Genomic DNA, 25704 nt, shown 5'->3' on the forward strand with positions numbered 1-25704 from the left:
ACATAAGCAGATTTTAAAGAGGGTGGCATATAATTGCCTGGTATCAAGTGAGGATGGCATTATAAGGCATGATATATATTTTTTGCAAAATTAGTACAATTTATTTTTAGAACTGTCCAGATTTGGCACTGTAATCAGCCCCATACATCAGCCCCATGATTACCCGACCCACCTGCACCACCAATCCGCTGACCAGATCTGCAAATAAAATGATCATATTGATGTAAACTTTTTAGGGCTGGTAAGGTTATGTCTGAGGTTGGTCTTATAAAAAGTTTGCAGCCCTAAATGATTGTCAGTCATAAATGATTGACAGTTACTGACTTTTGGAGAATAGCCTGTTCTAGACAAACTCACAGTTGTGCTATTGGGAGGAATTCAGGTACTTATGTATTATCTGGGCTCCCATGTTAAATGCACCCCATTTTTTCATACCTCTACTATCAAACTACGCATGGAGTTGACTTTATATAGTGTGGCGAGCGCAGCGAGCCACCGTGCCCGAAGCGTGGCGAGCGCAGCGAGCCCCGCGAGGGGACGCGGTCTCATAAGAAAAATGGGAGCCCAGATATTACAAAAGTACCAGAATTTCATTTAGCCATTGATTCCCAGGCCCTAATTCAATTAGCCCCGGTAGCTGGCAGCTTTGGGGATCTCTCTTTCTTTAGGATTCTTTCAGCACCCTAATAACTAACCTCTTTTAGCAGCTGTTAACTCGAAAACACATGGATTTGGAAACTTATCCTGGATCGATGTGTCTTTGCGCGAAATTGGGTTAGTGCCCCGAAGGAATAAACAGGATGTAATTGAATAGACCAATTGTACCATCAGACAAAATATTGCAGTCAACACCATTTTTTTGGTTTGTTTATTTTATTTTTTGGTGGGAGACTTTAACGCTAGTAACTGATTTCCCACTATTGTCTATTTCATTATGAAGGACATGACAGTGCACCAAGGAACAGTAAAAGTCTTTTGAATTGTTTTATTTCCTTTCGGTGATTGGTGCTTTTAAATGTAAACCCTTTATCGGATTTGCTTTCAATATTTTTAGGTCTTTATGGTGAAGCTCCACTATTTGGAAAGGGTACTTATGATTTTAAAATCGGGTCAGAAAAATCTCATTGAATCACATCCGATATCGCATGCGATCCGATGCGATTTTCCATAGGATTCAATGTTAACATAGTCCTGTTCATTTCCCCACTATCCAAGTGGGCATAGAGTTGATTTTATAAAGCGTGGTGAGCGCAGCGAGCCACCGAGCCCGAAGCGTGGCGAGCGCAGCGAGCCCCGCGAGGGCCGCTGATTACTTAAAATGTTTTCCTTAAGGTAAGGTATACAATCACAAAATCGGGCGCCCAGATACTACATAAGTACCTTGGAATGTTAGTAACCAGCTTCTGTTGATCATTGTAAATTATTCCCAAATAAATCAATGGGGGGAATATTTTTTATAGTTTGTGAATTCTATGTAGATTATATTCCCTTCTTATATTTTACATTGGTTAGATACACTCACTAACAGAATTTATTTGTGTATCAAGTTTGCATACAGTGCTGCTGTGAGATGTGACTTACCCCCATTTATTTATTATTTATTTACAGTTTCTTATATAGCGCAGCAGATTCCGTTGCGCTTTACAATAGTAGACAGTGATAAAACAAACTGGGTAACAACATACAGACTTGGAGGTAGGAGGGCCCTGCTGCAAGCTTACAATCTACACCGGTACCCCCATACACCTCTGATGGTGTCCCTGATTGTATGCTCTGCACCCCATACCTGACCACCCCAGCTGCCTCATTATTCACCTCCAAACAGCAGGTTACGCTGGCTCTGTGTACAAGCAGTGCACACGTGTCAGGGGATGACATCACAGTTACCCGCCAGCAGGGGCGGATTGGGAATTAAAACCAGCCCGGGAAATATCTCGAAGCAGCCCTGATGGGGGGCGGAGTGGTGTCGTGTGCCGGAGGCGCGCCAATTTTTTTGGGGGTGTGGCCTATCAGTATGGGGCGTGGCCTATTTCACCAAGTTCCATTATACATATGCCACACACCGTCATGCCATTATACATATGCCATACACCATCATGCCATTATACATATGCCACACACCCTGATGCTCCATTACACATATGCCACACACCTTGATGCCATTATACATATGCCGCACACCCTGATGCCATTATACCCATGCCACACACCGTGATGCACTATTATACCCATGCCACACACCCTGATGACATTATACATATGCCACACACCTTGATGCCATTATACATATGCCACACATCCTGATGCCAATATACATATGCCACACACCTTGATGCCATTATACATATGCCGCACACCCTGATGGCATTATACATATGCTGCACACCGTGATGCCCATTATACATATGCCGCACACTGTAATGCCCATCATACATATGCCACACACCGTGATGCCCTGCTTCTGAGGGTCGAGAGAAGTGCCAGACATCCGCCTATATACTGTATAAATATATATATATATATATATATATTAACTCTGCCAGTCACACTAGTCACAGTGCCTTGTTTAACCTGTGGGTAAAACACCCTCCCACCTCGCGCGGGCCAGTGTAGATGATCACACTGGCGGATGCAAGGTGGAAAGGCATTCCCCCTGCGGAAGGCCTCTCTGGCAAAGCAGCAAGGAGAGCGGGTATAATGCTATGTAAATTTTATGTGTCTTTGTAACTTGAAAACAGTTATCATATAAACTTAAACCTCACTAGACTGCCTCTGTGAGCTTATTATTTCCGAGTGCCGCACCACTGGATATATATATATATATATATATATATATATTGTGGAAAACGTATTTGCACCTCAAACGCCATTGGCGTATTACGGTCGGCCTTTACGCAATACTCAGGCGCAGTCGCGTCTTATTAGCATAAATTCACGGACAAGGACGGACGTAATGCATTAATGGCTAAATCATAGTGATATTCCTGTTTGTATGTACATTTGTGTATTCCCCAAATACTTGGAATATGATCGTCCATACTTTATATGTAGAAATGTTGTAATTGCCGCCACAGACGCAAGGTCAGTATGGTGATTGTAATGTGATCACAATACATGACCTTAGATATATTTTGACTGTGTAATCTAGTGAATCATTATGTGGGACACCAAGGACAAATCAATTCAAAACAGGTTCTTGCCTCATGGCCAGAAACAAAGGGAGTATCTAAAGGAAATGCATCATGTGGACAGGAGGGCCAATAAAGAGAGGCCCAGTCTCTTTGTTTTGGCCAATGCCAACCAAGATTGACTCCCCCGCCCCCTTACCTGCTCCCAAAAACATACTGTGTTTCTTAGGCTCTCTCTGATCTCCCAGACACACCAAGAAGATGTGATCCAAGGAGGACTCTTTTCCCCTGTCTCTGTGGCGGTAATTGTATCCATGTGTTTATGCTGGTGTTAGGATGGTCGGGCCTGCGTTCATTTACATGTATAGTTGTTATAGTTTATAACCTGTGTATAGTCAAAACAGTATTGTGTAAGTACCATGTAAATATCTGTTACCCTTTTTGGACCATTTTCCCATATAATATACTATCTGTTATCTCAAATATAACCGTGTGTCTATGTGAATCATTTCTTTATACTTATAATGGCATCTCAGATGCGAAAGAAAGGTTTATTATTATAAGTGTGGATAGCGATTATCGCTGAAAGATAACCGTCAGTAACCTGAAAGTTTATATTGTGTGGTATTTTTCAATATATATATTCTTAGGAGATTAGTCGTATTAATGAGTGATTCACACGCATAGTCACATGTGGGGCCGCATTAGACATGCAGTATAGATTTATTTCTGGATAAGCATATAGTAATGTATATAGGTTTATTTCTTATCAAGCCAGTGAACAGGATCAACTTGCGGGGCACACTGTACAATGGATTCAAGAGCATCTATTCATATGCTAATGTGGTTTACAGCTTTCCAAAGTGTCTGTGAATAGGAGAGCCTTTAGAACTCTGAGTTAGGTATCTGCTTACATCACTATGGTAACCTTGTTGCAAAGGGTAACGGTATATGTATTATAAGGTAACGAATATAAAACCAAGAGAATATAGTGTAACAATAACTTTAGTCACCGGTTTGTTATCATAACGGTTTTTACAATTGACGCAGCCAACGTGGGGCCTACAATCTTTAAAACTGGCACAGCGATACGGAGTGCATCTCATAATGCCGGGGTCACTTTTAACGCGTGAGAGTGTACCCTGAGTATTAATTGAGAGGCGTCCGAGCTGTATCGGTTTGAAAGTTGGTAGGAGTTAGGCCCAAAGACGGTGAAATTGTTATACTGTATTTAAATAATTTTTTTCTCTCATCCTCCCTCTCTAGTGTTTTTTGTTGGTACCTGTACTATAAATCATTGAGTATTGTGCATAAAGACTGTTTTGAAGTGCTGAAATTCTGTTTGCCACAAATGAGGGATTTTGGGTGTTTGAATTGTCTAGATTGAGATACCCATTTATCAGGTCTGTGTTAGAGTTGATAACAAAGCAATTGTAATTTAGCTGTGTGCTGTAAACTGACCCACAGTTTTCCTTCCCCCGCGCTGCTGCATTCCATAAGATAAAGCATTATAGCAGCAGCTGCAAGGAGGGGGAGAAGGAGGAGGGACAGAAGCAGGAGGGGGTTTGAATGGGTTTGTTAAACTGTATTAGCCAGAAGTGTACAAAGTTTTTTTGTTTTTTTAAGTATACACAAGGTGATAAAGGTATAGAGTTATAAAGTGTGATTGTATTGTTATAAAATTGTAAGCTGTGATGCAATTGCATTACTGATGTATGCATGTGAGTCCAGTGAAATCACACTCAAACTGTATGCTAGCACGTTTATTTTTGACTGAGTATACAGACGCACCTGCGTTTACTTGTACACGTGCGTTCGGGCCTGCGCCCTTTAGGCGGACGCATTAGCGATCCATTTCCTTTACAAAATATATTACCAATGATGCAAATACTTATTGATAATGTATTTTAGATTAATACAATCACAATTTATTCGATTTTACATTGTTATTGCATTTGTTAAAACAATTCAAACACCTTTTAAGATAATATTTTGAATTTTAAGGGAATATGTCCTGGAGCAGTATTTGGGGACAGAACTACCATGATGGGAATATTTTCTGTACAGAAAAATAAGTCTGCCTGTGTGAGTCAGAGAGTGCAGTGAGTGAGTACCAGTCAGTAGGCAGTAGGCATTGACTGAAGGTGACCAAAGATTCACCAGAACAGGTGTTGGTTGCGGAAATCCAGATCTGGTAGATCGGTGATGATTTAAACTAAAACTGCCAAGTTGTCGGTTCTGTTTAAACAGAGAGTCACCAGAGGTTACAAGAATCAGTACTGATTTCTGTAATTAACCGTGCTACTGTTGCGTATTTACTATCACCTCAGCTATTAGGTAGTTCAGAATTTGCCAGAATAGGCAGTAACTAGGCTGAGGTGCTCTAGTGGTTCCCTCAGGCAGTGCGGAGGGTCCATTAGCCGCTCTTCGGGGTAATAGTTTGGTGGAGGAACTCAGAACTCCATCGGTCGCTTGACAGAAGAGGTAGCTTTCTTTTGAACAGAGGGGCCGTCTATAGTAAACATAAGGTATCCAGGAATAAGTGACAGCAAATGGGGAACAGAAGTTCTCAGAAGGAGGCTGTTAAGAGGGGCGTGAGTGTCATGCCCAAGGAATCTCCGGGATACATTATGGAAAAGAAATATGACATATGATGTGTCATACCTGAATGAATGGGTCAAACTGACCAAAGAGTGTGAGGTAAAGTTCCCTGATACTGGTAGTTTTGGTCCTGAAGTTCTGCTCACAGTGAAAGATAAAATTTGTCTTATTTCATTTAAAAAGGAAAAGTTATAGCAAAATGATTCTGTAACTATGTGGCAAACAGAAGTTCAAATACAAAGTCATAAGAATTGTTTAATGAACGCGGGCCCAGCTAACTTGAGAAGTACAACTGCACACACACCCCATGTTACATTACCAAGTGGGCAATTACCGCCACAGGAGAACCTAAAATAAATGTACCATCTGAAAATTGTATTAACTTGTACCTTGTTTTAAATCCCACTTAAGGATCCTGAAAGTGAAGCCAATGTAATGCTGACCTCAGCCGCCTCCTACCCGATAAATGTGTGCCAGAGACAAGCCCAGTTAAGGAGGAATTATAAGAACTCCCAGTTAGAGGAGACGGCTGACGCCAGTAATCTACAAGGAGGGGCAGGTAAGTATGACACACCAGACACCACAGAGACAACCATGTTAGAAAACCAAGAAATTACTTGTGTACGCCCACCTTGCACCCGTCATGCCCCTTATGGAAAGCCAGATACGGATGGGGTGATTCCAGTAAGGCAGGTGGGTATACATTGCCCTCTGACAAGGACAGACTTAATGTTTTGATCCGAGAGTTCCCTGACCCAAGACAAAACAAAACGGCCTGTCAAAAGTTTATCAGAGATTTAGGAAAATTCACATAGACTCACAAATAAGGATTGGAGTATCATATTGGGAGCCTGTCTTTCCCCATACATTGGCCAGGTGGGGGAAAATAGGATTTTAAATGGTGTTGACAATCAGGAAAATATACGATTAATTAATCTTCAATTGAGCAAGTATTTTCCTTGTACTACTGAGTACAACAAAATCTTTAGCATTCGGCAAAAGAACACTGAATTTCCTGATGAATATTTTGACAGGGCATTGACAGACATTTCGAGATTTACAGGCATCCCTGACATTAAGACTAGTGAGAGCCTAGACGAACATGATGGCATGAAGTGTTTGAATCGGACCTTTGCAGCATATCCCCAAAGGGTGGTAACAACCCATTGGAAGAGGTAGAGATGAGAATTTTTTTTTTCCCCACTGATGGCAGCTGCCACAGAGACACCAAAATGGGAGAATTGTGCACTGGCTATACCGTAATAGATGGAGAAGGTATAGTAGAGACTGGGTCCCCTTGGACCATCTCTCTCAGCAACAGTGGCTTAATTAGTGCAACTGATCAAGATGCGTCAGCTGGCTGAGGGAAAAGCAGTCAATACCTATGCCAACTCTAAGTACGTTTGTTGGGGTAACACAAGAGATTTGGAGCCCTATGGCGCCTCAGAGATCTTGTGACAGTAGCTGACACTCCAGTGGCGCAAGCATTGTATATTTGAGGACTACTGACAGCCGCACAGCTGCCGAACGGAGTGGCGGTTATCTAGTGTAAAGCCCACACCTTTGATAAGGATTCAGTGTCACTTGATGATAGCCGTGCTGGCGGGACAGCTGGGTGAGCTACGCGCTTTGTGAATAATGTTTTTGTTCCCCCTGTAAATATCTGTGTCTTTATATAGAGGTGCAAGATTTGTGTTCCCTGCAGGAGAAAGCAGTCTGGAAGCCAAAGGGATGTGGACAGGAATGGAAAGATGGACAAGGAAAACCAGTGACTCCCAGAGCATGCCACACTGTCATGGCAGAGATAGCCTATGGCTTGACTTGTCTTGGTAGGGAAGGTATGTGATAACTAGTCAAAACTTACTGGTGGGCCCCAGAGTTCGGTCCACAGGCAGGTAAGACGGCAATGTCATGCCTTACTTGTCTGAGGAAAGACACTGGAGAGGCTGTTCCCACAGAGCCATCTCCACATTCCCTCCTCCAGAGGATTCTTTGCAGGTAATACAAATTGACTTTGTACAGTCCACTCTAGAACTATTTAGGAATTTATTTTGATTCTCTTAGTATGTGTTGATGTATTTGTTTAGAGATATGGTATCCCAAAAGTACACACTGTATATGAAAAGTCTTCCAAGTCATGTGTAAGCTCCTAGGGATTGATGGTAAACTCTATACTCCTTGCGGATCCCAGGAAATTGAGCAAAGTTATGGTTAAAATAAGGGTTTGCTATGGCCTGAGGCATTGCCGATAGTGCTGTATAGTATCAGAACCACTCTCAGAACTCCACTTAACTTGTTTTCTCCCTCCTCCCTTCGAAATATTGCTCAGAAGACATCCACATTATGATGACGAAAGTATAATAATAAAGTGACTGTTCAATATTTTATAAAAAAAGTTGAGAATGCAGCAGAGGAAATCGACAGTGTTGACATCTGAATTGCCTGTAAAGGACTGACATTGTCTTGAGCCAGGGGACTTTTGTTGTGATCTAAAATTTGTTTTGCCCAAGTTGTTTGATAGATCGGTGAGAAGGACCAAACCAAGTACTATTGTTCAGCACCACAGCAGTAAAGGTTGCAGAAAAGGAAGCTTGGATCCATCGTCCCGTTGTAAAAAGGTCAATGTCCCGGAAGTGGTTGATGCTAGAAGCGACGAGAAAGAAGTATCGCTAGAAGCTCTTGTTCCGGGGAGACTGAGAGATGACTAAAACCGACATATCCAAAAAGGAAAAGGCAAAGGAAAGACTACCCTGATTATCCCCTGGCCAGACGAAGAAAGAAGAAACAGGCAGAAGATGAAAACTTTACTTTGTTCCTGTGTTTTTCCCATCTCTTTTCTCCCCAAGGTGTTGCCGCTACCAAAGGGTGGATAAGGAGAGGCGGAGTTCTGACTATGATGTTTATTTTTATCTGTGACAAGCAAGCATTTAAAAGGTGTTTTTGTGAATCCAAACGAATGGTGTTATTTAGGTGGAGCGATGACCCTTACACATGACTCATTGGTAAAATTCTCAAAGAAATGACTGTCCCCCGCTCTCTCAAGAAATTCTCTACATCATCCTGGAAAATTGTTTTGATATGATACCCATCAATGTTTCTTCCATCATCTTCTATAGGTCATATGAAGGTTGTTCACCCTATTACACCCTGCGGCAAGGTTATACAACACACGATCAATGCAGGAACACCACACTTACACACACACACGTCCCCAAATGTATCATTCCAGTCAGGCGTGTCTGGGCTGTGACCCTCTAACTGTTGCAGGGCCATGGTTTGGACATGCCGACAGTAAGTAAATGTACTCCCCCCATTTATTATTAATCTTGGATTAGCCATAGCGCAAAAATGATACATCCCCTCTTACTGCACATACACACACGATCCACGCTTCACAAACCTTTCATTAATGAAAATTTGTATAACAAATTTAAAATTTTTATGAAATATGGAAATTAATGCGAAATTATGAATTATTAATTGTGTAGTGTGATAGTTTTATTTGACTATCAAAGGGTGGACTGTGGAAAACGTATTTGGCGTATTACGTATTAGCATAAATTCACGGACAAGGACGGACGTAATGCATTAATGGCTAAATCATAGTGATATTCCTGTTTGTATGTACATTTGTGTATTCCCCAAATACTTGGAATATGATCGTCCATACTTTATATGTAGAAATGTTGTAATTGCCGCCACAGACGCAAGGTCAGTATGGTTGTAATGTGATCACAATACATGACCTTAGATATATTTTGACTGTGTAATCTAGTGAATCATTATGTGGGACACCAAGGACAAATCAATTCAAAACAGGTTCTTGCCTCATGGCCAGAAACAAAGGGAGTATCTAAAGGAAATGCATCATGTGGACAGGAGGGCCAATAAAGAGAGGCCCAGTCTCTTTGTTTTGGCCAATGCCAACCAAGATTGACTCCCCCACCCCCTTACCTGCTCCCAAAAATATACTGTGTTTCTTAGGCTCTCTCTGATCTTTCAGACACACCAAGAAGATGTGATCCAAGGAGGACTCTTTTCCCCTGTCTCTGTGGCGGTAATTGTATCCATGTGTGTATGCTGGTGTTAGGATGGTCGGGCCTGCGTTCATTTACATGTATAGTTGTTATAGTTTATAACCTGTGTATAGTCTAAACAGTATTGTGTAAGTACCATGTAAATATCTGTTACCCTTTTTGGACCATTTTCCCATATAATATACTATCTGTGATCTCAAAAATAACCGTGTGTCTATGTGCATCATTTCTTTATACTTATAATGGCATCTCAGATGCGAAAGAAAGGTTTATTATTATAAGTGTGGATAGCGATTATCGCTGAAAGATAACCGTCAGTAACCTGAAAGTTTATATTGTGTGGTATTTTTCAATATATATATTCTTAGGAGATTAGTCGTATTAATGAGTGATTCACACGCATAGTCACATGTGGGGCCGCATTAGACATGCAGTATAGATTTATTTCTGGATAAGCATATAGTAATGTATACAGGTTTATTTCTTATCAAACCAGTGAACAGGTTCAACTTGCGGGGCACACTGTACAATGGATTCAAGAGCATCTATTCATATGCTAATGTGCTTTACAGCTTTCCAAAGTGTCTGTGAATAGGAGAGCCTTTAGAACTCTGAGTTAGGTATCTGCTTACACCACTATGGTAACCTTGTTGCTAAGGGTAACGGTATATGTATTATAAGGTAACGAATATAAAACCAAGAGAATATAGTGTAACAATAACTTTAGTCACCGGTTTGTTATCATAACGGTTTTTACAATATATATATATAGTCTCGAAGGTGCGGCACTCTTAACTGCTGTTCAAGAACACGAAGCAGGAACCGGTGGCTTTACATCAACGTTTCAAATTTTATTTCATTTGTCATCAGGATATCCTGATGAAAAATGAAATAAAATCAAATGGTCAGGGCAGTTCGAATTTGTAGTGATCAGGATGCAGTGGAACAGGAATTGGACAGAGTTGCCGAGAAGTTTCGTCAGAGGGGATATTCCCTTAAGACGCTCAAAACGGCCAAAGAGAGGGCATTGAAGTTAAAGAGGAGTGACTTACTGAAACCTGCTGTTAAAACCCAGGGGGAGGTTTTTCCATTTATCTCACAGTTTGATACATCTAGTACAGTGGTACCTATTGCCAGTAAGGCACTTTGGCCTATTTTGGCAAGTGATAAGGACTTACCGGCCTTTAGAAAAGTCCGCCCTCTGGCGTGTTACACCAGAGGACGGAATCTAAGAGATATTTTAGTACACACAGATGTGTCTGGCTTTGATAAAATGACCACAGCTAACACGCTGGTGAAAGCACCAGGATGCTATAGGTGCCCGAAATGTGTCAGCTGTGGCTACCTAATCACCGGTACTAAATTCAAAGACCCTCACTCCTCTAAACTATTCTCCATTCGACATGTTCTTACATGTGATACACGCTATGTTGTGTATATGGTAAGTTGCCCTTGTGGCTTATGCTATGTCGGGATGACATCGCGTAAGTTCAAGGAAAGAATGGCCTCCACCAGTGGCAAAGTAACAAGCAAGGTGGCTGAGCAACCAGTAGCGATGCATTTCAAAGAAAAGGGCCATTCTCTAGCATCTCTTAAATACCAGATTATAGACCATGTCCCTGAATCAATTAGGGGTGGAGACCGCTACAAAAAACTACTTAGACTTGAAGCTAAGTGGATATTTACGCTTAATACAGTAGCACCCCATGGCCTGAATGAGCGGTTGGTATGGAGTTCATTTATGTGACTATTAGGTTTTCTAATATCATGTTGAGCTGTATGATGTCCATCTGGGGCTAATGCTAGGTTCAATTCTATAATATTTTGTGATTTTGATGCCTATCCATACTCATGCTTGATCTGTGTTTTTCATATGTTTGTTTGTATATATGCTTCTATCTTTCTGCTTATTTTTATTTTTTTATTTTTCATTATGTATTTGTTGGTGATGTCCTATATACGGTTGGCGATATTATTTTGTACACCATATGGGCAATTTGCAGCTGGGTTGTCTGCCCGGGATAGTGTGAGTACCCGGGACGGCAGCCTGGCCGGGGTGTGTGGCCACTCACCTGTGTGGTCTGAGCTGTGTGAGAGACAGTTCAGCCACAGGAGATGGTGACTGGTCACACACGTGATACTGTTTGTCTATATTTTGTTTATTATTGTGCCCACTATTTTGATGTACTGTAGTCCGTACCCTTCATTAACATCTATTCTCACCCATGGCCTCAGCTGTGGCGTTACTATGGGAGCGACGCTAGCGTGGTGAGAGCCGTGGGCGTGCGCTCCGTAGGTGACGTCACGGTAGCTTGATGGGTTGCTAGGCTACCAGGGGAGCAGCGGCGGCTTGTGAGAGATGCCATCAGCTGTTCCAGGTGCCGGCGCCGATCGAGGGGCTCCCGTATAGTGTGAGTTGCGGGTGCTCCCGTCTGTGTTATACGTGAGCGGGTCGCCGGCCGGCTTCTGGTTACCATGGCAGCAGATCAGCGTGTGAGAGACGGTGATGCTGTTGCTGTGCGCCAGAGCCGACTGGCGTGCAGCAGAGGCGTGTCTGGCGTGGCTGAGGGCGTATTGGCGGCAATGTGAAGGTATTTAAAATGTGTTTCATTGTGGTGATATTTGTACCTGTTTGAAGTCTCTTGAGGAAGGGGTTGCACCCCGAAACGGCCCGTCGAGGCTCAATAAACATCTTTTCTTCAAAGAAATTGCTGCAGTGACGTGCTTGATCCTCTTGGGGATCCCTGCTTTGTATATATATATATATATATATATATAGTAGAAGATAGTAGAAGAATGGGTAAGGCATCACTCCAGGGCTTAGAAGAAACAGTATTTATGGTGAGACGGTCAACGCAGTTTCGGGTGTTACCCCGTCGTCAGGACCAAAATGAGCACTGCCTCACAATAAATACTGTTTCTTCTAAGCCCTGGAGTAACGCCTTACCCATTCTTCTACTTTATTTGGTGGGCATGCCACCTTGGATGGCACCCAGGCAAGAGTCTTCTGAGTGCGGGGAGTGCCGGACATCAGCGTGACTTATATATATATATATATATACAGTCCACTTCTGTCAGCACTTAATGAATAATACAACAGCAATTTCGGTGCACTCCAATAAACAATAATGCAAAAGTCCAGGAGATAAAAAAGACTTCACAGTCAATAAATCAAATAAGCATCGCTGTAATCAGTGCCAAGAGCTTTCGAGGTTGATACTTCTTCTTCAGTGTATGTTGTGCCCCGAAGAAGAGGTATCAACCTCGAAAGCGCTTGGCGCTGATTACAGCGATGCTTATTTGATTTATTGGCTGTGAAGTCTTTTTTGTCTAAGTGCCTCCTAACTCCTGGACTTATATATATATATATATATATATAATCTATAGGGTTGACTGGCACTCTCTTCACTGAGGTATATGCCACGGTGCCTTCCTCAGATGGGTATACAAACAGTAGAGTTAGATTGAGGGACCTGGGGGGACCCCTAAAGAAACAGGCGGCACTCGATCAGCTGGATGGGTAGAATCCAAATTTTATGTGCAAAGTTTTCAAAAGAATACAAGCATGTCTGCCTGACATGCTTGTATTCTTTTGAAAACTGTGCACATAAAATTTGGATTCTACCCATCCAGCTGATCGAGTGCCGCCTTTTTCTTTGGGGGTCCCCCCAGGTCCCTCAATCTAACTCTACTGTTTATATATATCTATATATATATATATCTATATATATCGTGTTCATTCTAGCACCCGCCATCTTTGAAAACCCATGTAGTTCCCCTTCCCTGCCTGGGGTGTCGCTGTCTGCTGTGGTGTTTCTAGTACAGGTCTGGTTTGCATATCAGTGCTGATATACAGACCACACTGTGCTAGAAGCACTACAGCAGACAGCGACACCCCAGGCAGGGAAGGGGAACTACATGGGTTTTCAAAGATAGCGGGTGCTAGAATGAACACTATATATATATATATATATATATATATATATATATATATATATATATATATATATATATATATATATATATAGCATAACCATGGGACAAGGCTGCACACACTTACTCCATAAATGGAAGGGAGTGCTGAAACTCACAAAATGGTATAACACAAAACTTTGTATTAGAGAGCCAGCAACATCAGAATAGAAAACATTTTATTATAGGCATATAGTGCAAAAAACGGACAAAAAAGCCATTAAAAAGCAGAGGAGACACTACTTATCAAGACCGCAGGAAGAAAGGTCACTGGTAACATGCATGGTCTCACTCCACCAGTCAGTCATAACACCCGACAGGCTGTTTCGGTGCTCACACAGCACCTTAGTCATGGGCAACAAACTGAAGCAACCATACTCATATATATACCCCCACAGGCTAATAAGTAGAGACAGGATTATATGCAACAAAAAAAGCTTGAAATATGCATGCAAATATGCATGACAAATACTTAAAATATGCATTAAAAGTGTTAAAATATGCTACATTAAATAATAATAAAAAGTAATTTTTAACTTATTTATTTAAAAATCAGAAAACAATTAGTTGCAAATAAACCTAAAAAATAGGCCCACAGCATCTGCAGATGTCAGTATGCTGGCTGCTACAGCATACTGCAGCGTCCAAAGCTCTTCTTGCATCAACTGCACGGACCCTCATCTCCAGCGCAGATGGATCAAATGTCAGCATAGCGTGTGAGGGCGGCGCAGTGGAAGGCTTCCTCCCTGCGCCGCATACTCACTGTGACACAGCATTTTCTCCGCGCCACGTGATGTCACTACCCTTCTGCCCACCTCCTCTGCTGCAGAAGTCTGTCTCTTGGTGTAAAGTCCCAGGGCAGGGGCAGACAAAAGTTCAGGAGCTTCGTAATGGCATCTGTCCTGACTGACTTTTATCAACATGGATTGGCAGCCTAGAGCAGTGTCAGTACATCCAAGGTTCCCCACTCTGCACACATATTGCCCCAGCCTGCACACTCTACCACTACCTGGCCAGCAGCAGGGCAAAGCAGTGCTGTGACTCGCGGGTGGGAAGAGGACGTAGCCTAAAATATGCACCATCACTAGATTTTAGGTAAAATATGCAATAACCAGTGAGAATGGGAAAAATATGCAAATGCATATGCAGATATGCAAATGCATATAATCCTGTCTCTACTAATAAGCCTGATTGTACTCACCTGCCACGCCGGGAGTCTGTAACCAGCGCAGCTGCTGGACCCGGAAGTGCGTCACGGTCGTCCAGGCAACGCTGGACGCCGGCTGGCATCAACCAGGAACTCAGACACGAAAAACCGGAAGTGCGTCATATCGTCATAGCGACGCCAGACGCTAGACGCTGGAGACCCAACACCATAGTAAATCCTAGGCATGCTGCGCTGGTCACATGACCAGAAAACGTCAGCACAAGCGCAGGTCAGCTGACCTGAGCGCTATCTACCAGATAGCAACTAGGAATAAACTCCAAAGGCGCATAATCGCGTAATAATACAAAAATTATGAAAAATTTAATAAATAGCGTATGGCGCCATAATGAAGTATAGGTGTTGTTAATGGGGGTCAAAAATGGCAAGTAGTACAGAAGGCATATACATGGCATGGCTGATACATGGAATACACAGTACAACAGACAGACACGCACACACACACATACATAGAGACACACAGAAAAAAGGCAGAATAGAGAACCATAGTGAACAAGACCACTATCCAAAGGATAAAACAAGCAGCATAGTGTTATCAAAATATGACATAAATATGTACATTAAAGCTTAGATAATAGGCCTGTAGGACAACCACGTACAAGTAGCTACTGCTTCTATAAGAAGCAGTGTAATGATTGATATTCATTCAAGCCATTGGGAGTAGTACATTTGAGACGGTGGATCCACAAACACTCCCGCTGGAGAAGTAATTTATTACGATCACCCCCACGTCTCAGTGGGGGGATTTGGTCAATGGGCATTACACAAAAGTCCTTCATGGAATGTTTCACAGTGGCAAAATGCCGAGCCACTGGAGGGGTGTTGGCATCCATTTTGGAGAAGGCTTTCTTTATAGAAGAGCGGTGGGCCGCAACACGTTCTTTTAGGAGTCTCATGGTTTTTCCCACGTACATCATAGAGCATGGGCACACAATGACGTAAATGACATAACGACTATCACAATTGAGATGATGTCGTATGTCATAGGTACGCCCAGACACTGGGTCAACAAACTTGTCACCCAACTTCAGGAACTGGCAATTGACGCAACCGTGACATTTAGTCACTCCCATCTGCTTTTTCAACCATGTTGGATTTTTGATGGGTCCAATATCTGAGGGTGCGAGTACATCCCTAAGGTTGCGGCTCCTCTTGAAGCAAAAAAGGGGAGCTTGTTGGCAAAAGCGTCCCATTGTAGTGTCCGATTGCACTATATGCCAATGCTTCAGCACCATTTTACGGATGTGTGCTGAAGCAATCGAGTAAGTACTCGAAAAAATCAGTCTGTTGTTATCCAACTTTTTATCTCGTTTGATGAACGTTTGGTCACGGGGAATCTCCAAACAGTGTGTCACCGCTTCCGCAACTTATTTTTCATTGTATCCACGTTGTAGAAAACGGGAGCCCATCTCAGAAAGTGCTTGTGGCAAGGCGTCTCTATTGGAGGTTATACGTGCCACCCTAAGTAACTGTGACATGGGTAATCCCCTCTTGAGGGGTAATGGATGAAAGGAATCAGCTGCCAACAAGGAGTTCTTGTCCGTGGACTTTCTGAAAATGGATGTTTGAATCCCGTCGACAGTCCGTGTCACACAAACATCCAGGTAGCTTATGGTAGTTTCACTATATGAAACCGTAAACTTGATCGTGGTGCCCAAGCCATTGAGGACATCAATGAACTCCGTCAGCGCCTGCTCACCCCCAGTCCACACCAAAAATAAATCATCAATATAACAAACGTAAAAGTGAATACATTTGGAAAAAACGGGGTTCGCCATGATATGTTGTTTTTCATATAAACTCATAAATAAATTAGCATAAGAGGGCGCCATGTTTGACCCCATGGCGGTCCCTCTTAGCTGCAAATAAAAAGAGTTCTGGAACAAAAAATAATTTTTCTTCAAAATAATATCCATAAGCAACAACAAAAACTCAACAGGTGGACCAACATAGTGTGGACTGGAGGCCAGCAGAGCGCGGACAGAGTCCATCCCATCCTCATGCATTATATTAGTGTACAGGCTTGCTATATCTAGAGTCACCAGCAGGCAAGACTCGGGAAAGGTGCCAAGTGCTTCCAATTTCTTAATAAAATCATTGGAATCCTGTAAAAAATAATCAATATGTTGTACAACATATTGATTATTTTTTACAGGATTCCAATGATTTTATTAAGAAATTGGAAGCACTTGGCACCTTTCCCGAGTCTAGCCTGCTGGTGACTCTAGATATAGCAAGCCTGTACACTAATATAATGCATGAGGATGGGATGGACTCTGTCCGCGCTCTGCTGGCCTCCAGTCCACACTATGTCGGTCCACCTGTTGAGTTTTTGTTGTTGCTTATGGATATTATTGTGAAGAAAAATTATTTTTTGTTCCAGAACTCTTTTTATTTGCAGCTAAGAGGGACCGCCATGGGGTCAAACATGGCGCCCTCTTATGCTAATTTATTTATGAGTTTATATGAAAAACAACATATCATGGCGAACCCCGTTTTTTCCAAATTTATTCACTTTTACGTTCGTTATATTGATGATTTATTTTTGGTGTGGACTGGGGGTGAGCAGGCGCTGACGGAGTTCATTGATGTCCTCAATGGCTTGGGCACCACGATCAAGTTTACGGTTTCATATAGTGAAACTACCATAAGCTACCTGGATGTTTGTGTGACACGAACTGTCGACGGGATTCAAACATCCATTTTCAGAAAGTCCACGGACAAGAACTCCTTGTTGGCAGCTGATTCCTTTCATCCATTACCCCTCAAGAGGGGATTACCCATGTCACAGTTACTTAGGGTGGCACGTATAACCTCCAATAGAGACGCCTTGCCACAAGCACTTTCTGAGATGGGCTCCCGTTTTCTACAACGTGGATACAATGAAAAAGAAGTTGCGGAAGCGGTGACACACTGTTTGGAGATTCCCCGTGACCAAACGTTCATCAAACGAGATACAAAGTTGGATAACAACAGACTGATTTTTTCGAGTACTTACTCGATTGCTTCAGCACACATCCGTAAAATGGTGCTGAAGCATTGGCATATAGTGCAATCGGACACTACAATGGGACGCTTTTGCCAACAAGCTCCCCTTTTTTGCTTCAAGAGGAGCCGCAACCTTAGGGATGTACTCGCACCCTCAGATATTGGACCCATCAAAAATCCAACATGGTTGAAAAAGCAGATGGGAGTGACTAAATGTCACGGTTGCGTCAATTGCCAGTTCCTGAAGTTGGGTGACAAGTTTGTTGACCCAGTGTCTGGGCGTACCTATGACATACGACATCATCTCAATTGTGATAGTCGTTATGTCATTTACGTCATTGTGTGCCCATGCTCTATGATGTACGTGGGAAAAACCATGAGACTCCTAAAAGAACGTGTTGCGGCCCACCGCTCTTCTATAAAGAAAGCCTTCTCCAAAATGGATGCCAACACCCCTCCAGTGGCTCGGCATTTTGCCACTGTGAAACATTCCATGAAGGACTTTTGTGTAATGCCCATTGACCAAATCCCCCCACTGAGACGTGGGGGTGATCGTAATAAATTACTTCTCCAGCGGGAGTGTTTGTGGATCCACCGTCTCAAATGTACTACTCCCAATGGCTTGAATGAATATCAATCATTACACTGCTTCTTATAGAAGCAGTAGCTACTTGTACGTGGTTGTCCTACAGGCCTATTATCTAAGCTTTAATGTACATATTTATGTCATATTTTGATAACACTATGCTGCTTGTTTTATCCTTTGGATAGTGGTCTTGTTCACTATGGTTCTCTATTCTGCCTTTTTTCTGTGTGTCTCTATGTATGTGTGTGTGTGCGTGTCTGTCTGTTGTACTGTGTATTCCATGTATCAGCCATGCCATGTATATGCCTTCTGTACTACTTGCCATTTTTGACCCCCATTAACAACACCTATACTTCATTATGGCGCCATACGCTATTTATTAAATTTTTCATAATTTGTGTATTATTGCGCGATTATGCGCCTTTGGAGTTTATTCCTAGTTGCTATCTGGTAGATAGCGCTCAGGTCAGCTGACCTGCGCTTGTGCTGACGTTTTCTGGTCATGTGACCAGCGCAGCATGCCTAGGATTTACTATGGTGTTGGGTCTCCAGCGTCTAGCGTCTGGCGTCGCTATGACGATATGACGCACTTCCGGTTTTTCGTGTCTGAGTTCCTGGTTGATGCCAGCCGGCGTCCAGCGTTGCCTGGACGACCGTGACGCACTTCCGGGTCCAGCAGCTGCGCTGGTTACTGACTCCCGGCGTGGCAGGTGAGTACAATCAGGCTTATTAGCCTGTGGGGGTATATATATGAGTATGGTTGCTTCAGTTTGTTGCCCATGACTAAGGTGCTGTGTGAGCACCGAAACAGCCTGTCGGGTGTTATGACTGACTGGTGGAGTGAGACCATGCATGTTACCAGTGACCTTTCTTCCTGCGGTCTTGATAAGTAGTGTCTCCTCTGCTTTTTAATGGCTTTTTTGTCCGTTTTTTGCACTATATGCCTATAATAAAATGTTTTCTATTCTGATGTTGCTGGCTCTCTAATACAAAGTTTTATATATAATGTTAGGTTGTAGACCGCACTCTCACTGTGGAAGAAATACGTCAGCGGTGGGGTGTCCTGTGAAGGGGTGCAGAGTGTACTCCGAACTCCAATTTACAGAAAGTGGTTTCTCTAAGGCAGAGACACAGGCACTCGCCACTTTATCCAAAAATAACTCAGATTTTTGGTAAAAATAAATAAAGTTTATTTCTCAAATGAGCCAGCAGTTCAAAGAGGTTATACACATCACCAAACTCCGACGTTTCGGTCTGTCAAAATGGACCTTTATCAAGGAGCCTAATAGAGCACAGAAAACAATGTAAACAGCAAATAAAAGCTTCTACAAGTTTAGGTACTCATAGGGAATGCAACATAATACAGACATATGCAAGTAAACTTACGTTTTCAGGTGAGATATATGGTACAGCAAAGCCATAAAGAAGCTGCATGCAAACCAGCATGGAGCAGTGGTGGTAAACACTGAGAGGTGCTGGCTTGGTTTAAATAGCCCCAGAACGGAAATGAATAGCGCTGTATGCCGCCGGAGACCCTGGTGACGTCACTTCCGGTGTGACGTTACCTGGAGGGGAGTTGGACTAGTGACACGCAAACAAGATCCGGAAGGCGGAAGTAGCGCTTCCGTTGGTTGGAACGCATCGCTAGGTATGCGTTCCACCTAGTCTCAGGGACTGCGCTCAGACCTGCGATGCGTATAACGCATCGCAGGTGAGGCTATATAGGTGCGCACATGAGGTGCTTTGATCAAGCACCCGGCGTCAGTATCTGAATAAAGTGGAGTGTGTGCGGGCGGGGGATAGCGCGGTGGTGACGTCGAAAGCCCTGTTGGAACGCACCACCCGGAAGTGTGCGTTCCAGGGCATAGTGTCATGAAAGGGAGACGGCGGTGTATTATTGCCAGGTTGGAACGCTACATATTGTAGTGTGCGTTCCAGGGCAACGCGCCAGTGGGCGCATATTGGGTCAATAGGGAACACAATGGTGTGGACGTCAGTGCCTAATTGAAACGTAACCTGATTAGGTATGCGTTTCAGGGCATAGCGCAATAAGCGCATCAGTGGGCATATATGTCATAAGGTCAATAGGGGAGGTCAATGCCTCATTAGGTGTTCAAATAAATGGTATTCCGTTCTGATGGGGAAAATCAATAAACCAAAACCAGTATGCAAACTAAGTGACTAATTGAGACATATAGTGTTAGGTCAGATGGCTATAAACACCACTGTGCAATATTAGCATTTTAAACACCGATAAACGAGTTGAGCCGACTGTGGTCAGAGTAAGGTTAAATAGATAGGGTGTCAGTGAACCCAAAGGTAGGTTATGGGGAGTGACATATAACAGCACCTACTGGTACAGAGGACAAAAAACCAGAGCAAAAGAGAAAAGAAACAAAAAGAGAACAAAAGAGAAAAAAAGGGAAATAAAGGAGAGGGAGCAAGAACCTGAAATTGTGACAGTATAATTTATACATTTATTTCAGAAAGATATTAAGAGGATTGTTTTCATTAAGGCCCCTAGGGGCCAATGTCCCAAGTTCAAAAATCCATCTGCTCTCTTTCTTTTTTAGTAAGAGTCCACGGTCACCACCTCGCGGAGGAGGAGGTACCCAATCGATTAGCCGACATCGTAGGCTGGCGATCTGATGTCCGGCAGAGAGAAAGTGTCTTGGGATCGGTAGGTCTGTTTTGCCAGTTTCCAAAGCTGACCGGATCGAGTTCCTGTGGTTGGCCATACGTTCCCTGAATTTCCGGGTGGTCATACCAATGTATGCCAATCCACAGGGGCAAGTGAGCAAATAAATTACATGGTCTAAGAGACAGTGTAGCCGAAATCTAATTTTTATGGCTTTACCTGATAAGGGGTGTGGGAAAGATGGACCGGTCAACATAGCATTACAGGTGGTACAACCGGTGCATTTATAGCACCCAGGGCGTTGGGAGAGAAGCCAGGAGGTGTTTTGTTTGAGATCAGGTTGGATCATGGGTCGCATGAGGAGCTGCTTAAGGTTTGGACCTTTACGGTATGCCATCATAGGACTTGCATGGCGTTGTAATTTAAGGTGGGGATCAGACGATATCATTGGCCAATTTCTTTGCAGGCTCTTGTTGATAGTGGGGGATGCATGATTGAAAGTGTTCACAAAAGTCATACGTGGACTTTTTTGGGGGTGTTTGACCTCATTGTTGCAATGGTGTGCCATTTTGGTTTTGGCTTTTTTCAGACATCTATGAAGAATTTTGTTGGTGTATCCTCGGGTCTTAAAGCGTTCAGTCATGGCTTCCAACTGTTCTTCCATAATGTCAATATTGCTGTTGTTGCGTATCACACGCATATATTGTGATACCAGCAAGTTCTCCTTGAGGGCCGGGGGGTGCTGACTGCTTGTGGTCAGAAGGGTGTTTCTGTCAGTCAACTTCCGAAATAGACTTGTTTGTAGATGATTGTCAACAATGGATACACAGATGTCAAGGAAACTGATGGAGGTAGGGTTGATAGAGTGGGTGAAGCGGATCGGATGGTCCGTCGTGTTGAGGGTGGAGATCATCTCGAGTAGCTTGGTTTCAGTGTCTTGCCATATCAGGAATATATCATCAATATAACGTTTGAATATCGCCATCTTGTCGCCGAATCTAGGTAGGATGAACTGGTCCTCGTATTCTTGCATGTAAAGGCAGGCATAGGATGGGGCCAGATTGGACCCCATCGCGGTTTCCGCAATCTGGATGTAGTATTTCTGTTGGTGCATGAAATGGTTGCATCTGAGGATCAGCGTGGCAAGGTCAATGAGGAAATCGGTCGGGGGATGGAGATTAGATCGAGTGTCTAGTTTTTTCTTCAGAACCCTGAGGCCATCGTCGTGCGGTATGACAGTATATAAAGAACTAACGTCCATAGTAGCCAGCAAGGGTTGGTCGTCCAGGTTGATGTTCTGTAGTTGTGCGATGAAATCGCTTGAGTCACGGACGTATGTGTGCCCAGATGTTACCAGTGGTTGTAGAAAGTAGTCGACGAAAATTGCCAGGGGTTGCAGGAGGGAATTGCGAGCAGAGATGATGGGCCTGCCCGGGGGGTTGGTGTCTGACTTGTGAATTTTCGGCAGTGTGTATATGATGGGGCAAACAGGAAAAGGTACCGTGAGGAAGCTGTGGTGATCTTTGGAGATCCAGTGGTGAGATACGCCAAAACTCAAGAGTGCATCAACCCTGCGTTTGAATCCAGGGATTGGATTTTGGGAGACCTGGGTATACGTCTGGGTGTCCGAGAGCTGGCGGAGTATCTCAGTATTGTACTGTGTCCAATTCTGGATGACAACAGCGCCGCCCTTGTCTGCCGGCCGAATGACTATCTCTTTATTACGTTTGAGGGTAGTCAGAGCTGTACGTTCCATGGCTGTAAGGTTCTGATAGGATGGTTTCTTTTGGGTGTTCTGGATATCAATCTCGATCATCCTGGTGAACGTCTTGATTGATGGATTGGCGGAGACCGGGTCAAAGGACGAAGGTGGTTTGAATTTGGTGGTAGTAGATGTGGGGGTGGTCGTCGTGATGTCGTTGTTGAAGTGCTCTTGAAGCCTCAGTTTCCTCCCAAACTTGTAGAGATCAACGGATGCTTCGAACGGGTCAAAGTGGCATGTAGGGACAAACGACAGGCCCTTGGAGAGCAGAGAGATCATGGAGGGAGTGAGGGTCATGTCAGAGAGGTTGAAGATTAGATCTTCGCCTGCCTGCGTACTCTTTTGCCCAGAATTTCCTCGGCGGGGGTGTGGCCTTGGCCTCTTCCCTTTCCTTGTCGGTTGTTCCTGCCTCTGGGTGCAGGTGGGCCGGACTCTAAAAAATCCGACTGTGTGCCTGATTGCTCAGTATCAGAGGCCGACGTGGATGAGCCCGTGTTGAATCGGTAGGGGTTCCTCTGTGCTTGTCGCCTTCCTCTGTAGGGGCCCGGTGTGCGGCGGGTACCTTGGTCACCTGATAGCCAGCGGTAAACGTTATGGTTCTGGTAGTCGGTGGTGACTGTTGCTAGTTTGTTCCTTTTGAATGATACAAGATCCCGCTTGTATTCCTCAATCTGGACCCTGAGCTTCTCTATCAAATTGCAGCTTTTGTCGCTTTTGATAGCTGCCAGATGGGCAATGCCGAATGAGTCAATATCCGTTTTGACTTTTTTCAATTCAGAGCCGACCTCCTCCACTACCAAGAGCATTAAATCGAGGGAGCACTTATTGAGTACTCCACACCATCGGCTGCAGAAGGTGGGATTATTGCGGCCGATGGTAGGAACGTTGGCAACTCGAAATCCCCGTGGGATATACTTCTTGCGGTGATAATCAGAAAGGAAATGCCCATGTAGTGTGAGATCGGTCTCTCGTTTCTTCAGTTTGAGGAGCCTGAGGTATAGGTCGTTTGGTGATTCGGTTGGTAGAGCATCAAACTCTAGATGATCAAACAAGACTTTCTCGGCGTCGTCATCAGTTAATGAGACGATGCCTAATTCAGCCTGGGATAGCAGTAATTCATCCAGGAAACCGATTCCACCTGTGGCCATCACAGTGCAGGTCCTGGGGTTTATTTGTGGGAGCAGCAGAGTACTCGGATGATACACAATATACAGAACAGTGGAAGAGAACAACAGCGCAGGTACGATGAGTAACAATAGTTTAGAAAAAAAGAGGAGAACAATTATATAGATGCTCTGGAGCGAACCCTCTGGTTACAGAGGTGATGATCATACATAAACACTTCAGTGTGTAGTTCCAATCCTGCACCAGATTAGCTGGGTTGCAGATGAGGTGGGTGACAGGTCAAGGATGCCTGAGTTTAACCAAAGGTATCCGGTAATAATGTTAGGTTGTAGACCGCACTCTCACTGTGGAAGAAATACGTCAGCGGTGGGGTGTCCTGTGAAGGGGTGCAGAGTGTACTCCGAACTCCAATTTACAGAAAGTGGTTTCTCTAAGGCAGAGACACAGGCACTCGCCACTTTATCCAAAAATAACTCAGATTTTTGGTGAAAAATATATAAATTTTTATATATATATATACATATACATATACATATACATATACATACACAGTACACACACCAAGAATGCAGCACTGCAGACTCCATATGTTTATCACATTGTCATCGGGATCCTGTAGGAGCCCAAATTCAAATGACACCACACGGAATTAGCCCAAATACATGTAAATAAAGCCACACAGAATTCAGCAAAATTCTGTTATGTGGTGGGAGGGGGGTCTATATGCTGTTATGCGGGGGGGGGGGGGTGTCTCTTCACAAGTGTAAAGGTGCCCATACACGCACCAATCCTGGCGCTCGTTCTGGGCTAAACTTGCATCCATCGCATCGCATGCCTAGTGCATGCAATGCAATGCGATAAAAAGACAGTACAAAAAGTATGTGTAGCACATACTTTTTGTACTGTGCGATGAGATGCCGTGGGAGCGCGCATCTCATCGTATAGCATTGCACCGCCGGGATTGGTGCGTGTATTGGCACCTTTAGCTGCTGCCTGTGATGGAGTTTTGTGCCCCTTTAAAAAAGTATATATACACACACATAAGGGGGGCACAAAACTCCATCACATGCAGCAACTTATATGCACTTACACCTGTGAAGAGACCCCATCACACACACCCCCTCCGCATAATAACAAAAAGAACCCCCCTCCCACATGCAGTACATATACATATATTATATTAAACCCAGATATATATTTTTTTTTAAACAGAGCCCAAATCCCAGTGCCAAAGAAAAATATGACAGTCCCTTACACTTTTTGCTGCTGCTTCCGCCTTCCCCCTCTTCAGCTGCTCACTCAGCCGTCCCACCCACGCTGCAGCCGCTCACAATTATAGACGCTGTGTCTTTGCAGTGTAGTCAGTCAGTGGCCGGGTGCGCGGTGACGTCACAGCGCACCCGCGATCGATGTTCTGGCCACCTCTGCATAAGAGCCGCGGGAGGAGCTGCGTGGAGCTGCGCATGCGCAGAAGCCCTCCCGCGGCCATCTTTAAATCTCCCAGTGCCGCAGGCAGCCGCGGCCATCTTTGTTGTGGCATGTGATGCTGCGGCCGCGGCACGCTGTAGTCGTGCGGTCCGCGGCCCAGCCAGGCAGGCGAGCGGCCTGTTCTGGTCACTTATGGACCGGCCCACCGGGAAAT

The 25704-nt window shown here is 43.8% G+C and overlaps 1 protein-coding gene across 1 annotated transcript in view; it reads left to right on the top strand.

Annotated features, from left to right (window-relative positions):
- LOC146046024 (uncharacterized) overlaps positions 1-25704 on the top strand; it is a 33910-nt gene that overhangs the window by 340 nt on the left and 7866 nt on the right. The gene's annotated exons all lie outside the window — the stretch shown is intronic.

This window comes from Crinia signifera, chromosome 11 (assembly GCF_055691185.1).
Source record: "Crinia signifera chromosome 11, ASM5569118v1, whole genome shotgun sequence".
Taxonomy (NCBI): Eukaryota; Metazoa; Chordata; class Amphibia; order Anura; family Myobatrachidae; genus Crinia; species Crinia signifera.